The 19,043-nt window shown below is 37.6% G+C and overlaps 1 protein-coding gene and 1 pseudogene across 1 annotated transcript in view; both read right to left on the reverse strand.

Annotated features, from left to right (window-relative positions):
* The window catches only part of LOC140227965 (uncharacterized), a 79,913-nt gene that overhangs the window by 20,597 nt on the left and 40,273 nt on the right, over nucleotides 1–19,043 (reverse strand). The gene's annotated exons all lie outside the window — the stretch shown is intronic.
* Nucleotides 11,165–16,031, reverse strand: LOC140227038 (uncharacterized; annotated as a pseudogene).

Consider the following 19,043-nt stretch of genomic DNA (forward strand, 5'->3'; position numbering starts at 1 on the left):
TAAGGCGTCAAAATGCTTGGAGTTAATATTTTTCGTCATATCCTATTGAATGTTTTTCGATACAAAACACCATACTTGGGCAATGATCTAAAGACAAAGTGGTTAACCACTTTTTGCAATACAACACACCATATTGAGCCATGATCTAAAGACAGAGTGTTTAGTCACTTGTGTGAGGTGTCTGGTTTGTCATGTATGTATACGGACTATTTGGATACTTTCCGGTGTAAACGACACTGAATTTTTCATATTTTGGGACTTTTCTTGCATCAAACATGCTTTAACCACGAAAATAACCATCTTAATCGATTCCTCATGCTACATTTACCCTGAAGAAATGTTTTGTTTGTCCATGCATGTTGTGTAGTTCAAAAGTTGTGGAAATTAAAGATTTTCCTTGAAAATCCAAGTTTGTCACCATGATGGCCTTCAATGACCCCCACGGGATTCGATTTTTACTTGGGAACCAAAAAAAAAAAAAAAAAAAACACACACACAAAAAAAAAACTAGACAACCTAAGGGTTACAAAATAAAAGTTAATGTAGCAAAAAAAGCTGCTGAAAACTGCTTATCCAATAAAGGCGAGCCAATGGAGTAAAATGGAGTCAAAAGGGGCCTGAGCTTTCGATCCTAGCAGAATCTTCGTCAGAGGCAAAATGACAAACATGCAGGGAAAGCAATCACATATAAGGACTTTACACAACAAGAACAGACAGGGACAAGCTGGGTACACAGAACAAAGAAACAAAGGAGAGGGTGGGAGGTCATGGGCAAGGAGCCCAACAGGTAAAAGGAGGGGGATTAAAGCAGGAGGGTGGACAGACAATAGGCAGAGGAGAGGGGACAGACAAAAGGCAGAGGGGGGTAAGTGATGATCATGAGGATCAAGGAGGCAACCAATGAAGGAAAAGGATGAATAGGGAGGCAACATCAAAGAAGATAGGGAACACCAGAGGGATAAAGAAAGGGAAAGAGTGAAAAAAGCAACAGCAAAAGGAAGGGAGGGGGGGGGCTGAGCAAACAGTGAGCCCTGAAAGGTGTACCAGGAGGAGGCAACAAGGGGAAGAAATCAAACATATCCAAGTGTATACATATACACACACAGTAATAATAATGACAATGAAATAACAGTAATGAAAAGAATATTGATAAAAGAAATAAAATAAAGCACATATGAAAAACTGGGGGAGAGAAAACTGTATACATTGTAAGTACACAAAAAGCAGGCAAGGCAAGATAAGCACAAGTATGTGTAAACAAACAAAACCAGGTATGTGTGTGTGTGTGTGGGTAGAAAAAGGCTGTATGAAAGAGACTCGGACTAGAGGAAGGAATCAATTGGGGAAAAAAGGGTCTGCAAATGGAAAAAGGCACAAAGAAAGAACAAAATGAAATTGAAAAATGAAAAAGCGAATAATAATGGTAATAATAATAATAATAATAATAAAAAAATATGTATATATATATATATTAGAGATATAAGAGGTGGTTAGTCATTTCCCTCCTGGATGTTGAGGCCATGGGGTTGGATGGTGTGAAGTCGTCTCATCCAGAGCTTCTCTCTGCTGGTTCTGACTGTGTCTGGACGAGTGCCTAAAGATTCAATGCCCTGTAGAGTCATATCAGTGATGGAATGATCGGGTAGATTGAAATGGTGGCCCACTGGAGTGTCGAGCTTGGCTGTGTTGACAGTAGATCTGTGTCCGTAGAAGCGTCTTTTGAGTGTTGTCTTGGTTTCCCCAACATACTGGATTCTACAAATTCTGCAAGTGATGAGATACACGACATTAGTGGTGGTACAAGTGATGTTTCCCTTTGTGTGGTGAGAGAGGCCGGTAGAGTTGCTGGTGAAAGAGTCACTCTCATGGATGTGCATGCTACAAATGATGCACCTGCTGGCTGAACATTTGAATGTGCCATGCTGTAAAGGAGAAGAATTGTCAGTGAGGGAGGGTACTTCAGCATATCTGACATCAAATCCCTCATGTCACATGTACTGACGAAAAACAACTTCACATTCATGGACAAGCACTACCTACAGGTATCTGGCACAGCAATGGGTACCCGGATGGCTCCTTCCTTCGCCTGTCTCTTCATGACCAAGCTAGAGCAGCAGATGTTAGATTCAGCCCCCTGTCGTCCATGGATTTGGTGGCGCTACATCGATGACGTTTTCTTCATCTGGACCAGGGAGGAAGAAAGCCTCCATACTTTCATTGACCACATCAATTCTTTCCACAGAACCATCAAATTCACTTCCGACTTCTCCCAAGAAGAGACCAACTTCCTTGATGTCACCGTTAGGAAGGAGTCTAACCATGTCACCACCACTCTCTACACTAAACCCACAGATACCCATCAGTACCTTCACTCAGCCAGCTGCCATCCCCGCCACTGCAAAACCAGTATCCCTTACAGTCAAGCCCTCAGACTTCGCCGTATCTGCTCTGAGGATTCTGAGTTTTCTTTCCATGCCAGAAACCTGAAGAGACACCTCGCAGCCAGGGGCTACGGTACCAGGAGAGTTCAACAAGCCATCAACAAAGTTCGTTCTCTCCCCAGATCTGAAGTTCTCAAACCGAAAACCAACAAGCAGGACACCACTGACAGAATACCACTCGTGACCACTTTCCATCCCAATCTACCCTCTCTCCACAATATCCTTCGTGATAATCACCATATCCTTCACACCTCTGATCGTCTCTCCCAGGCCGTCCCAGATACTCCCATCCTGGCATACCGGCGCCCCCACAACCTCAAGGATCTCATCGTCCGTGCTGAAGTACCCTCCCTCACTGACAATTCTTCTCCTTTACAGCATGGCACATTCAAATGTTCAGCCAGCAGGTGCATCATTTGTAGCATGCACATCCATGAGAGTGACTCTTTCACCAGCAACTCTACCGGCCTCTCTCACCACACAAAGGGAAACATCACTTGTACCACCACTAATGTCGTGTATCTCATCACTTGCAGAATTTGTAGAATCCAGTATGTTGGGGAAACCAAGACAACACTCAAAAGACGCTTCTACGGACACAGATCTACTGTCAACACAGCCAAGCTCGACACTCCAGTGGGCCACCATTTCAATCTACCCGATCATTCCATCACTGATATGACTCTACAGGGCATTGAATCTTTAGGCACTCGTCCAGACACAGTCAGAACCAGCAGAGAGAAGCTCTGGATGAGACGACTTCACACCATCCAACCCCATGGCCTCAACATCCAGGAGGGAAATGACTAACCACCTCTTATATCTCTAATATATATATATATATATATATATATATATATACATATTTTTTTATTATTATTATTATTATTACCATTATTATTCGCTTTTTCATTTTTCAATTTCATTTTGTTCTTTCTTTGTGCCTTTTTCCATTTGCAGACCCTTTTTTCCCCAATTGATTCCTTCCTCTAGTCCGAGTCTCTTTCATACAGCCTTTTTCTACCCACACACACACACACATACCTGGTTTTGTTTGTTTACACATACTTGTGCTTATCTTGCCTTGCCTGCTTTTTGTGTACTTACAATGTATACAGTTTTCTCTCCCCCAGTTTTTCATATGTGCTTTATTTTATTTCTTTTATCAATATTCTTTTCATTACTGTTATTTCATTGTCATTATTATTACTGTGTGTGTATATATATACACTTTGATATGTTTGATTTCTTCCCCTTGTTGCCTCCTCCTGGTACACCTTTCAGGGCTCACTGTTTGCTCAGCCCCCCCCCCCCCCCCTCCCTTCCTTTTGCTGTTGCTTTTTTCACTCTTTCCCTTTCTTTATCCCTCTGGTGTTCCCTATCTTCTTTGATGTTGCCTCCCTATTCATCCTTTTCCTTCATTGGTTGCCTCCTTGATCCTCATGATCATCACTTACCCCCCTCTGCCTTTTGTCTGTCCCCGCTCCTCTGCCTATTGTCTGTCCACCCTCCTGCTTTAATCCCCCTCCTTTTACCTGTTGGGCTCCTTGCCCATGACCTCCCACCCTCTCCTTTGTTTCTTTGTTCTGTGTACCCAGCTTGTCCCTGTCTGTTCTTGTTGTGTAAAGTCCTTATATGTGATTGCTTTCCCTGCATGTTTGTCATTTTGCCTCTGACGAAGATTCTGCTAGGATCGAAAGCTCAGGCCCCTTTTGACTCCAAAATAAAAGTTAGATAAAAAAAAAAGTGTTGGGAGGGTGCATGGGGACCCCCTATTCCTACCAGACTGTAAAGTCCCCTATTCTTTCTCAAAACCCTATCCATACTCTTTACTCTCAACTCTAATAAGTTTGGAAAGCTACTGCTTTGAAAGTTAGCATTAATCATTTGCAGAATGTGTTAATAAAGCATGCTCAATTTGATTTGATTTGATAATCCCTTTATTATTGTTGCTCCGATCGTTTATATCCTGTTTTTTTTTTGTGTGTGTGTGTGTGTTCTATTGATCGCACAGCTAGCACGGTTTGGTAAAGATTAAAGATAATATAAAGTTTTGGTATTACCTCAAAAGTTTCCCTGAATTTCCTTGTCTTAGTTTGTGTTTCAGGTTAAAGTACCTTTCATATAACTAACACTGTGAGACTTACTCGCCCCAAAGTGCTCTCATGTCTTAGTAATCATGCAATAATAGTTTCGTACCAGTGCCGCCGCCGTACGGCGGCGAGGTAGCACACGTATTGTACGAAACCATTATTGCATGATAACTGCGACCAGCAGCGTGCAGCCCCATACGCATACTGAGTAGCTAACTGCGACCAGCAGCCCCATACGCATAGCTAAATGGGGCTTCGCATTGTAGCTTACAGGATCATGACAGATTTAGTATCGCGGGTAAATATCGACTTAAAATCCAAAAAATTCTTCAATTTGAAGACTTACCAATTAAGTTGAAGTCTTGGAAACAGGCTTCGGGCAACGTTTGGTTCTGCCAATAGTCCCTTTCTGTTCGAATTGATGACTGAATGTGACTCGGTCGAGAGGACCGTGGGAGAGCTACACTGAATTGACCGCCAGCGCATGCGCACACAAACATCTTATCCGTTCGTGGATTTGAAATTTGTTCGCATGTGATGTGTGCGTATGCGCTGGCCGCAGTAACAGTGTATGTAGCTCTCCCAAGGTCCTCTCGACCGAGTCACATTCAGTCATCAATTCGAACAGAAAGGGACTATTGGCAGAACCAAACGTTGCCCAAAGCCTGTTTTCAAGACTTCAACTTAATTGGTAAGTCTTCAAATTGAAGAATTTTCTGGATTTTAAGTTGATATTACCCGCGCTACTAAATCTGTCATGATCCTGAATGCTACAATGCAAAGGCCCATTACGCTATGCGTATGTGGCTGCTGGTCGCTATGCGTATGGGGCTGCTGGTCGCAGTTAATTGCATGATTACTAAGAAATGAGAGCACTTTGGGGCTGGTAAGTCTCACAGTGTTAGTTATTTGAAAGGTACTTTAACCTGAAACACAGAAATTCAGGGAAACTTTTGAGGTACCAAAACTTTTTATTATCTTTAAGCGCTTGAATAGACCCTGTTCTTCAAAGCCTCTTTTCTCAGTTCACACTTTCCACAGTGTGTGCTTTCTTTCCAATATCAGGACAGGTTAGAAGAGTCCATTGAAATTGGGTTATACATCACTTTAAAGCTTAAAGTCTGCTTTTTCAGAATCTGCTCTTAACTAAAAATCAATGTCTGACAACTTTTTGTTGGTTTTGTGATACAGGGTTACATAGTATGTATGTGTATACGACTGCATGCAGGAAATGAAAGAAAGAGAAGGCTAGTTATTTGTTAATCAATTTTGTGACACATGGTTAAGGGGAAAGAAATGCATTTACAATGTTGGTTATCATAGCAATCTTAACATTATACTACGTGGGACCCTTTATGTTCAGGTGTGCGTGTGTGTGTGTATGTGTGTGTGTGTGTGTTTTAAGTAACATCCTGGGAAATCAGAATATGTGTACAAACATGATTTATGTGTTTTGCAAAGATGTATCTGAGGACGAGCTTTCATTAATACAACATTACTGATTATTTTAGTACACCCCCCCCCCAAAAAAAATAAGGTGAATTATTTTAAGAGTATAGGTATAAACATGTTGTAATACATCAAAGGAATGATATGTCTCAAATGCTGCGTTCAAATGAACGCCATATGCATCTTTATTCATAAATATAACTGTGATGAGTACACATTGCCTTACTGAGGGGGTTCTGAAAGAGTGCCTCACAGCAGTCGACGAAAAAAAAAATGAACAAAACTATCACTTCTTTATGAGTTACATGTAGGACTTGCAACATGTGGCAAAATTTACCTTCGGCTTTATTTATTTATTTTTTTTTTTGATGCTGCTTGATATGTCGTAGAAGACTGGTGCAAAAATAATAATAATAAAATACAAAATAATAATGATGATAATCTTCTTTAAGCAGCATGAGCAGCAGATAATTTCATGTTAAATTTCTTTTTATGAAGAAGATAATGGTCGCTTTTAGTGGCCTTATCATTTCGATTACCTCTAACCTCTGTAGTATATTGTCAAGTAAGCTGTTGTTTGTTTTTGTGATCATATAAAACATTGCATTATCGACAAGTTTGTAATCTTTCGTCTCGTTAAAATGTTGAATTGCAAATACAACTGTACTGAAATCTGAACATAAAGTGAATTCAACCTAATATGTAGAGACATTACTACCATGAATGCACAATTCACGACCATAATGGAATGTTGATTCACACACACACACACACAAACCCATACTCGTAGAGTATACATGCAATGAAAAAAGTTAAATTTGTGACATATGTCTCTCTCTATCTCTCTCTCTCTCTCTATGTATGTGTAAGCTATGACAAAACTGATTCTATTATAGACACAATTTTGAAAGTGATTTTACGTACATTATTTATTTTTTCTTTTTCCCTACTTTTGCACAAACTTTCTTTACCTTCTCCCTTTCTCTCTCCCTCTCTCTCTCCCTCTCCTCCACACTTATCTTTCCTTTGCTATGTTTTTTATCCTCAAGTCTCATTTGTATAGGTGCTAATTCTTTATGTGATTTTCAACATGTTTTGATGGAATTCTTAATTGTATGTATTTTGTTTTACAGTGGTTATGCTTTAAAATTTTGCAATGCTGTTATGAATTTCACTTTTTATTTCATTTCTATGTCAATTCTTATGTAGCCTCTCAGCGTAGTCTTCGGACTCTTTCGTGAGTAACAATAAAAGCCAAATTGAATGAACTCAATGAATGAATGAATGAATGAATGAATTGTTATATCGGTTTTGACAAGTGATGAGCGAAAGGGATCTACAGTGTTTGTAGTCTGTGGCTCTCTTCAGGAATAACTACTAAGCTGTTCCAGCTTGTGAAAGATTATTTTCCTGAACTTGAATTTCAATTTGAATAACGTCAGCACCAGCTAATGAGCTTTCGAATCGGGTGGTTGATAAAGGGTGGAGTTTATCGTGGCACAAAAGCTTTCGCGTGAAGTTATGAAACCCAGGTTGCATGAAGGAGCAGAAATGCCTTAGAAAGATAAATTATCTCACACTTATATTAAAGATAAAATCTACTGGACCATAATCTGGATTTCCTCGGTTACGTGTACTAGCGTTTGACGTGATGGATCATGTATTTAAAGGAAACCAAAACCAAAATATAAGTGAGGATTGGGTGACATAAGCAATATTAGTAGAACACAATGAATGAGAGTTTGAGAAAATTGGACAATCGATTCAAAACTTAACAATTTCGGTGCCGTCATCGCTGGATAAGAAGGCTACTGGAGTTCATGACGTCATTATGGACAAAAACATGAAGGCAATGAATAATAAGGGAAATTCCACTGCTCATGAAAAGTACACATTTCGTCGACTTGGTACTACATGTAATATGGTCAGGATAACATTTTCACACTGCTTATTAAGGACCTGGGTCAAGTGCTCTTTCATTATACTATAAAAAGGAAAAATGGGTTCTTTGTTGTCAATAATTAAGACATGGGCTATAGTAATGGTCTATACCCAGCGACGACGACACCGAAACGTTAAGAATTCACAACTTTTCAAACGATTGTCCCATCTCCCTCAAACTTTCTTTGTTGTGTTCTGCTTTCACTCGGTCCACATTGTACTCGGGTTTCGGTATCCTTTAAGAATAAGGTTAGCATTTCAGTGTTGAAGATTATCGTATCAAAAATAACAACAACAGTAACGCTGATAATACTGTTTTCAGAGGCGACAATGATTTGTCTTAAACTCCTTCCTCCAAGTTTACTTGTTGATGACATGAGCAAACGTATGTTAATATTCATAAATACTATCAATGGGAGGAAAGAGTTCGTACGGTAATTACAGTGTTTAATACAAACCATTACAAAAACCATACAAAACATGAGCCGAGTGAGAAAACTTAAATGTGATAAATTGTTTATCAATAGGAAAGTGCTTGAACTGTAGGATTTTATTGCCGTACTAGCGCCCTGTAGAGAAATAAATGACATCTACTCAAGTTTGTGTTTGGTTTTCTTAAATGTAAACCTTGAACTTCACATGAATGCTCATAAAACTAATTCAGTTATACAACACAATTCAATACGCAACAAATAATATCGTACTATTGTCGACTTAGTTGTTGTGTTCATGTTTTTCATCTGTTCCATCATAGATAATCAGGTATCATGTGTTTACAACGTGCTGCTTAAGTCCTTGAATTTTTCTTAACCCTAAGTCATCACTAACTAAATCATTTATTTGTTAAGCTTGAAGCCACTTTCATAGTTGAATTAATACACTACATAACATCAGTTTGTAAATCGATTTTCTCTTTTGATTATAAACAGGACACAAACTCATTACTTTCAAGCGAATATTCCTACAACAATCAGGTACTGTACAAAGAACAAACAAAGTGAGGGAAAACCAAACATGGGATGGAAGGGAGAGGTATAGAGTAGAAGACAGTAATACATGTTTGATGTCATTCCAGAAAATGAAAATGTGATGCTAATCCAGACAAACGTTAAAATTAAAAAACACCAATATAATTTCATCTAGCCTGTTAAGTAGGAACAAAATGCTACATTTGATTAAATAATTATGATTTAAATCACATATCTTTCCATAACACAGATTACAATGAAAAATATTTTCTTAAGCTAATGCAGCCTAATACTGTTGCTGTTTGAACCCAGCATATATCTGAATTAAATCAGAATTAAATCAGAAAGTGGAGAGTAGTATTCATAATAATAGTTTAAATATCACCATAACATATTCAAGAACACACCGTCCATATTATCAAATATTTTGTCTAGTAATATCTGTTCTATGCAAATTTAGAAAAAAATGTACAGTGACTGCTTTTGACATTGTGTGTAGTGCAATACATCTGCAAAGATAATGACCTGGTGCGTTTCTTCTCATTAACTGTTATTTTACTAGCCTGGTTATAATGTCAGAATGCACGTACTTATCATGACATTGTTTGATAGTAGAATCATACAGTAGTCATACAGTGCGAGACATTTGCATCTGCAAACATGATTAAATGTTGAGATTCCATAGTCTAGAGTTAAAGAGAAAACATCAGTCACTGAAAGCAACTGTCCCTTAATAGATTATTGACTTTTCCTACGCGAGATCACAAACTGGACACAAAAATTCTTTGTAGGAAAAAAATTAAAATTTCTTTTAACGATATGAATTCCAAATTAGGGAGGATTGATATCTTTTGCATCACATGCTAGAATTCCTTTAGTCAGTCAGCAGTTATGACCTCAGAAGACAACTTAGGGCTGTTCACAAAATTACACATTGTTGTACAGATACAAATCAATGTTGTAAAAAGAGGAAGACAATATTGCGTAATTCGCAGCTCATTCATTAGTGTTCAAAAACTCTTTTATGGTTCTTCCATAATCCTCTCGTATAATCATTCTCGGTTGATTTGATATTGTGACCGATAACAGAGTTTCATGGAAACATGTGGAGCTCACAATTCTATGGGTTTCATCAATTGAAACGAAAGTCAAACCGTAGGCTATACCCTTTGTTGGTTTGCTGCGCCACAAATTGAGTGGAAACGCTAGTAACAACAGCGTCATTGGAAAGTTTTCTGTTGTTCTATTTTTTTGTGTCTGAAGTCATGACTGTGCAGGAAATTCTTGGAGAAAGAAATAGAGTCATTTCTAATTTGGTAGTTAATCTTTCTTTCCTGCCAAAGTGTTAGTAAGCGCATGTAATAACTTTGTACATGGAATTTCAACATTGTTTTGGAGATGATTCCACCCGAGGCAAACTGTTATTGTTTTTGTGTTTCATTATTTTGATTCATCCCTGAAATTACTACGTTCGATTCCTGTCAAATACATGTGGCCTTGACCACCTTGTACCACCCACTTTTCATCCTATTGTTGTACTAATTACTGTAATTAAGTTTCAATTTCCATTTCCATTTCCATTTATTTTTTCATATTTCTTAATAGAAAATACATCAAATATAACAAAGTGAAATGATACTTGATTCCAAGCTAGGATGCACAACAGAATATTGCAATCATATAGAACATGGTCATGATGGTAGTCAATATATAAAAGATTGAATCTTAGTATAAACGATGAACTTACTGAAAAGCAAGCTTGTTAAGCGTAGTTCCCAGTATTGAAACCGAGTGGAAAGATTAAGATAAGGAGCACTATAAAACGTAGGACGAAACTACAGGAAAAAAGATACTTTGAGATACAGCCTTCTCAGATGCAAAGTAGGAGAACGAATAAATCACATGCTGCAGAGGTATTAACAGTTGTTATCATAGCAATGTTGACATGAGCATTTTATAGTGCAAATTTTACAATTGCAAAATTATACAGTTGGGTTCACAGAAGAGACGCGGAAGTATTTGGGTAAAGCACAACAAAGTACTAACAGTTCAACAATGATCTACCAGCCAGTTGCAATGAAATGAGGACAACAATGCCAGCTGTTACCGGTGATACCATTGATACTCACAGTGCAATAAATGCATATGACACGGCAGAAAATTAAATAAATGTGAATCCTCAGAGAAGAGAATGTTGCTTGAGTATACATATACAAAACGTATAGGTCAGGCCTTCAGGCATTTATTTTTCGTGTAATATGCGTGGGTCGACTTACGTGTACTCTGGGCAAGAGCGCAGTTCTTGGTGCGTCTCAGATTGGTCTCGAGTAATTTGACCAACATTTGCTTCAAGAATGAGATAACCTTGTTCATCCTCCTCTAGCTTTTCGCTCGGTTTGCCCGAGTAGATAGATGTAGAGTACAAAAGATCGTTCAGGCTCGTCGGAAGAGGGACAAGCTTTTCACTTTTCCTGACATGCCTGTATTCATGGCATGACCGCGGTCCTTGGATTGTCTCTGATTGGTTTGGAGTAATCTCTTTGGCAATTGATTCAGGAACGAGGTGGCCATGATCATCCATTTTTTCGCTTGATTTGCCCGAGTAGATAGCTGTAGAATATAATGGATCGTTCGGCCTCATAGTTAAATTGACACGTTTTTCATTTCTATCATTATGCTCGGGACGTAAACATGGTACCTGGATGGTTTTAGATTGGTATGGAGTGATTTCACCGGTATTTGCTTCGAGAACAAGGTAACCATTTTTATCTACCTCCGGCTTTTCGCTTGATCTGGCTGAGTAGATGGCTGTAGAATATAATGGATCAGCCGTGATCACTTCATTTCTATTGGTATACATGTCTCGTGTCTTCCATCGTGACTGTTCTCGGATTGTCTCGGATTGGCGGTTTGGAATAATTTGACCGGAATTTTCTGAATGAAAGAGATTTTTATCCACCTCGGATTTCTCTTTTTCTTGGCTTGGATAGACGGATGCAGAGCCAGTACTGTCTCTCTTGCTGTTCATTTTCTCTCCATGATTGTGGTCCTGTGAAGATACATACAAAACGCAGGATAATGTGGATATGTTTATGCAACTACAACATGATCACTCGATTTACTTGGCCATCTCTCTAGAGAAAACTACATCAGGAATATTAACTTAATCTGCTTTGTCGACAATGACACCAATATCCAGATTTTATGGAGAAGTTACACTTGACGATGACTTCTACAACTACACAATTGACAACATCAGGATCGCCAATGTGATTATACACATGATGCAAAGGTCTGAATGCGTCAGTTGTAATCCGTGTATGACGTATGGAATGCTTACTGGATGCTTTTTTTTTTAATTGCTTGCCAATAACGAAAAACATGGATCCAATACCTCCAGCCATGTGTCAAGTAATTACTGAGCGCACGGTAAATTTACTGGATTCATGATTTGCTAGGCAATAGGCGTCTCTTACTGGGTGCGAGAACTCATAAACTTTGCGAAATTTTGCAGTGAGATGATGCTCCGCTTCACAGAGATGCTATACTCAGATTGAGAATAATATGTTAATGCGCAAAGTTTCGTTGCAGTTTGGCAGTTTCAGAAGAAGCAGTTTTTCGTTTAGTTTTTCTTAATGCTTTTTATAATTAGTATAGGTTTTCCCGGTCAATTTCGCACTTTTTTCAGTCTAATTCCTAATTTGTGCATTCAATTTAGCACAATTTAGCCTAGATGGCATGTTCGGTATTTCAATTTTATAATCTTTTCATTCATATTCATTTTTGAGCATTCAAATTACCTTTAACAGCATTCGAATCAGCACTTTTCCAGTTCAAATTCGTAAGACGAGCACCATTTCGCAAATCGTTCATTCAGTTTAGCATGATATAGTCACGTGATCACGTATACGCTGCGCTCGTTCATTCGAATTCATTCTTGGGCATCCAATTTCGCATTTACTGCAGTCTATTTAGCAGACACGTTAATGATTTTATTCCCTTTTTCATTTTTCATTCATCATAGGTATTGTTTGCAAGCATCTTAACATTTCATATTTTCGTATTCATTCTTTATTCTGATATCACCTTTGCAACAGTACTTTCAAAATATGTGTATGTGTTTATAATGTTCGATAGCATTATTTCATTCACAAATACATTAATCTAAGTTTGTTTCGACATTGATTGGGAGAAGGAGGTTTCAATTTACATCCTTATTATTTCTTTCATATGCATGTTTCATTATTTTCATTTGGTGGGTGCTATATTGCGTTAATCATCATAAGAATAAAGTTCTTTGGATCAGCTCTAGCCATCAATTTGTCAAGCTCTAGCCATCAATTTATCAAGGTTATTACCCTCAAATGCTTTTATGATTCTTTCCCTGTCTTTTTGAGAGATACACCTGTATCTAACTCGTACTGCCATGACTGGACGTAAGAAAGTGAAGTGAATCTATGGTACTGGTGCATGTATAGTTCTGATAACATGTATAAAAGAAGAGGGGCGTTACAGAACAACAAACTTGAATTATTTAGGGTCAAAGATACCTTTGCTATATACTTAACAGTGTGTGGATAAAACAAAACTTCACATTTAAATACGTATCAATCACGGTTCTCACCTTTTCTAAATAAAAATAACATTACGCCAATTTTAATGAACATGTTTGGAATTTGACTGCCCATACGCGAAATTGAATGACTGAAATACCATTTTCCGCCAGTGTTGGCGAATTTGAATGAGTGAAGAGCACGTGCCAATTTGAATGCCCGTTTTACGAATTCGAAAGGCACATGTGCCAATTTCATTGATCGAAATGCTAAATTGAATGAACAATTTGCAATAATTTTGAATGACAGAATGTGCAGTGACGAGGACTTTCGCTAAATTGAATGAACCTTTTATCAAATGGACTGAAAAAAGTGCGAAATTGGCCGGGAAAACCTATAGTAATACATTTATTTCGCACGATTTCCTTTCCGTTTCAAAATGTGTCCCTGCATCACAAAAATAACAAAAAGTCGCCGGACATGAATTTTTAGTAAAGGGCAGATTCTGAAAGGGCAGACTCTAAACTTTAAAATGATGTATAGCTCAATTGAAATGGACTCTCCTAACCTATTTCAATATTGGAAAGAAAGCACACACCGAGCATGAACCGAGAAAGGTACAGTGTCCATTCAAGCGCTTAATGTTCACCTAACCGTGCTAGTTGTGCCATGGATGGGAAAAAAAAAAGGGGTTTAAGCCACCGGAGCAACAACAATGAAGAGATTATCAGATTAGGCTGTAATTAAATATACTATATGAACACATTTTGTTCATGATTAATGCCAACTTTTAAAACAGCAGCATTATCCCTTCAAAAGTTACTAGACTTGAAAGTGAAGAGTGTGCAAAGGGTTATCATGAAATGAAAAGGTGCCTCTAAGACATACCTGATCTCACTACTCTATAAAAAAAGGTTGTTGAAAAACTGCTGAAAATACACTTTCCCATTCATTTTATGATCCCAAACTTAGGAATAATGTAGAAGAAGGGTAGGTCTTCCACAAAATATGAAAAACCTAATATTGACATGGTTGACCAGGTTTCACTTTTTTTGAGTCCTCACGTAAAATCAAAGGGTGCGACTTTTTGTTCGTTTTGTGATGCAAGGTCACAAATGTAATGTTCCCAAATATTAGAAGTGAATCTATTTTTTAGTGTTCATTATACTTTCTACATGTCCTTGTAAATATTCGAAATAGTTTTGAAATTTTATCACTGATATATTTCTAATGCGTTCCCCAATTCCATGGTATGAATGACATGGGAAAAATAAGTGTCCTTATCATTATTAACATTGCCATTGCTACAGTTCCGCGATAACATGTTTACAGTAAAAGGTATCTTCACGAGGCAACGTTCGGCCAGGAAAAAACAAACAAACAAACAACAACAACACAGAGCTCTCGACCAAAGAGTTCCCAGGATATTCGCTACCGGTTCTACAATCATCGTATTATGAACATGAAGATAAATCGATTATCAATGGAAACGTAGTCACTGTAGAATAGCATGCTTAAGAAATCTATATGAGAATGCCCTTTTGAGTGTTTCCTCTGATATTTACTAAAATGTTTTATGCATATTGATATTCCACAAAATCCATAATATATTCATATGCTCACTTTCATTTCCGCACGCACAGACACACACACACAGAGAGTAAACATACGGGATACTTACTGAGCAAGTGACGTTCTGTAACGGAGATGCGCAAAGGGAGACTTGTTCCAAGTGTGATGCCTGTGAAGGTCCACTGTCTACCTCCGCAGCGTCCTGGTAGATGTGATACGGATCCTCTTGATGAGCAGTGACTTCTCTGCAAATGTTGTAATAGTGGCTCGGGAAAGGGTGACCCTCTTCTCCAGCGTCAGTACACGTTGTACTAGTTTTGCTCAATACAACATGATCCGTCGAGCTCAAATTTTGGTTTGAATTATCTACAGGATGCACCTGCAGTTGTCTATTGTTTGGCTGATTTGAAGTTTGTGATGATCTACGTTTGTAAAGTCAATCATGAGAGACATACACGTTCTTGAAAGAAAAAAAAAAGAACATAAACAACCAACAATACATTTTCAAGATGGGTTGGAGTCATTACTTTCTAACATCAAAAACAAATATTTGTGGAACATAATATTATCAATATTCAACTTAATTGGATTTCTTCCTAAGACAAGACTTGACATGTCTGGTAAAATATTGTGTTTGAATATCAAAATCCATTTATACCTTTTGACATATGAAAATTATTTTCGAGGGCTACATACACATGCATTTTCTGTTGTTACTCAAAGTTTCAAGCATTAATTACATGACTTTGGAATAATAAAAATGGCACAACAATCGCGCTAATATCGAACAACACAAATTGATAATATAATTAGGGAAAAGAAAGTACTGTGGGTGACAATGCAGAATACCTTCCCGCAGTATTTCACAAAGAGCCACTTCCGAAACGCACACACACACACACACGTGTACACGATATCAGGTTAAGTAAACACTCACCTTTTCTTCTGGTGCCTGCACAATACCATCAGTAGAATGACCAGAAGTATGGGAACAACACCCAGAAGAGCTGCCATTGTAAATATGGCAACATCTTTCTCAGGAACTTCAGAAGCTGAAATGCGATTCATTACAATACATCTTTGTTACCCTTTGTAAAAAAAAAATGCATTTCATAGGAAAACGAGATTCGGTGGGAGTTCCTTTTTTTCTTGACATGATGAGTGCACATTTAAACGTATCATCAACAAGCTTATACTGAAATGAACTCCTACCGCTGCAATGTGCTAAGAACTACTACATTGCACATAATAGGATAGGGCACCACCAAGTATGCACTTTTGAGAAAAGACTATTATGTGATATGAAATTTGCTTTGTAGTAAATCACTTTTTATCGTTGTTTGTGATGTATCAATTGCAAATTGGTCAGTATGACGCGATGATACACGATCCCATGTCGAAAACTTTTGTTTCATTTCAGGTCAATACGTATGAAAACTGTGAACTGTGCGTGTGTTGGTTTGTGTGTATGTGTGTGTGTATATATACATATATATATATATATACATATATATATATATATATATATATATGTGTGTGTGTGTGTGTGCGTGTGTGTGTGTGTGTGCTTACAATAATGAACATGAACATTTATCATCAGCAAAACTTCGTTGCAATAACTATATATTTGATAAACAAGGTGAAATTGAAATGATAAAAGGATACAGACTGGATTGACGTGTTATATTGACGGATATCATCCTATAACCACATCGCTGTTCCGTTGTTTGTAATTTGGAGTCCTATTGTAATAGTTCAAGAGTTTCCTGTCGTATTTATACATTAAAGAATATTCGCTCATGTCCTTGTGTACTTTTTCTACAGCTTTAGCTCTCACATAGCAAAAGCCTTAGCTCATGTTACTTGTGTTTTACGATGACATTAACCAATGATATTTTGAATTCAGAATCGCCTTTATTTTTTTCTATGATACTATGAAACAGACAAACAGATTAGAATAGATTAGTATCAACGCAATAAATCCTGTTTGCGCCCATGTACGTACAATGATGATTATGAGAACCGTTTCTACGCCTCCATTTGAAAAAAAAAATAATGATAATAAACGGCTATTAGTAGAATCATTTCTGCCTAATGATTGAATATGTAATGAATATGTACATATACGTTAGAATATATCAAATGATAAGGATATGCGACTCACTCCTAGTCGTTTCGTTTGTGTCTCGTATGATTTTATTTTCAGTGGGTTTGCCATCTCCTGTTCATGAAAAGAGCAAAAGCAGCAAGATAAGTGTTACAGTTACAATAATGACACTAAAACATTTAAACCCACAATGACCTCGTCACCTGATAATTTCGTTTCACTTCATGTCACTTCCACATCCAAATGATACAAAATTATTATGTACCTGTTAAATCTAGAAGGTTCATCTGTGCATACTATATACAATTGATGTAGCTTGACTGTGAACATGTTAACTTTGTCAAAAGAAAAGGAAGAAAGCAAGTTGCATTGGGATGCTATTCATTGAATGATAGTGTAAAATGCCTTTTTAAAATTACTATCCTATCTGAATGACTAACAGTGTGCATTTCGATAACAGAAAGAAGGAAACCGTGAGATGCACTTTCATTGTACTGTGGCATTTGGCGATTTATCGAACGGTTTGGGCGGGTTTGTGCGTGTGAGCGGAATATGCGAAGTTGGCACGCCGTTTACTGAGTCGAACGTGCGAACGTGGCACATAAAGAGTGAAAAGTTTTTCGTTCATTTCTTGTTCTTTTAACCACGTTTTTAAACAGTGGGTAGAAACGGACCAGTCGTAAACAAGAACAACGAACAAACAGAAGAACCAAAAAAAAAAAAAAAAAAAAAGGTGATTACAGTGATTATAAACTAAACAATGAGAGAGGTACAAAAGAAAGGTACACAACTGTAAAGTGGCTGACATGTCATCTTACTTAGAAACGACGTGGCGGTGATCTCGGGCAATGTCGTTAATTCATCAGTAAGCAGTCTCTCGCCTGTTTCATTGGAGGAAATCAGGGGCATTGTCAGCAATAAATAATATTTGTGAATGATCGAGGTCAATAGAATTAATCTTTGCTTATGCATATTAATAGGCAACAAAATGTAATAGTTTACTGAAAGACAAATTTAGAGAACACACTGTATCATCAGTAGTTTTTACAGGTGTTGGATTCAAGTTTCTTATGGTGCTGATAAATGTTTTGCGAAGTCTATAGGTTTGTGGTATGGTTAACAGCAAATTTCAGTCAGATAAAAACAAACAAACATGGCATCAAATCGCAACTGATACCGAAACACACATAATAAAACAACTGCAGTAACTCTAGTAACACCTTGCTAGTAAATATTGTGAATGCGAATCACTGGAGACGTAGTCTGTATTCTGTGTAGGCGTTGTGTTGATGGTTCCACCTACGCATTAACATAAACGTGTAAGACTTGATTCAGTTTTAAAGTAGAGCCAGGGAGGTGTTACAGAGATGGAGTGGCAATTCTTCGTAATTCATGCAAACACCTGTTTGGGTTCAAGGCGTTACAATGGGATGTCTAGCATTCCATTACGCTTTGAAGTCATGCTCGGCACCGCTCTAGTTGCAAGACGAAGTTCGGAGACGAAGAACACATTTCACCTTTCGTTGAATTAGAATCTTTATTTCACCACAAAATTTTAAATGAAATACTCGAATTGATTTAGAATAGTTTAGGAAAGAATTCAATATTATCAACATGTATTTCTAGTTTCTTCGTAATTCGCAAATCGAAAGGAAATGAAAATTAGGCCCTCTTAAAATGTTTTTCTATAATGGGCACATTTCCGCATGTTAATTTTCTATCTATTAATAAGGGGATATTTTGATCTTTCAAATAAAGTACTCCGTTAAAGCGTGTTCCAGCGTGTTTTTAAACTATTTGCTGTTAAAATTGTGAGTTTTACACTGCATTTTGATTCGCTGCTCCAATTCAAGGTACACAAATTCATTGTTGCATCACATTGAAAGAGAGAGCGAATTGCAGTAGGAGCAAATATTTCT

Source organism: Diadema setosum, chromosome 4, assembly GCF_964275005.1.
Source record: "Diadema setosum chromosome 4, eeDiaSeto1, whole genome shotgun sequence".
NCBI classification, from domain to species: domain Eukaryota; kingdom Metazoa; phylum Echinodermata; class Echinoidea; order Diadematoida; family Diadematidae; genus Diadema; species Diadema setosum.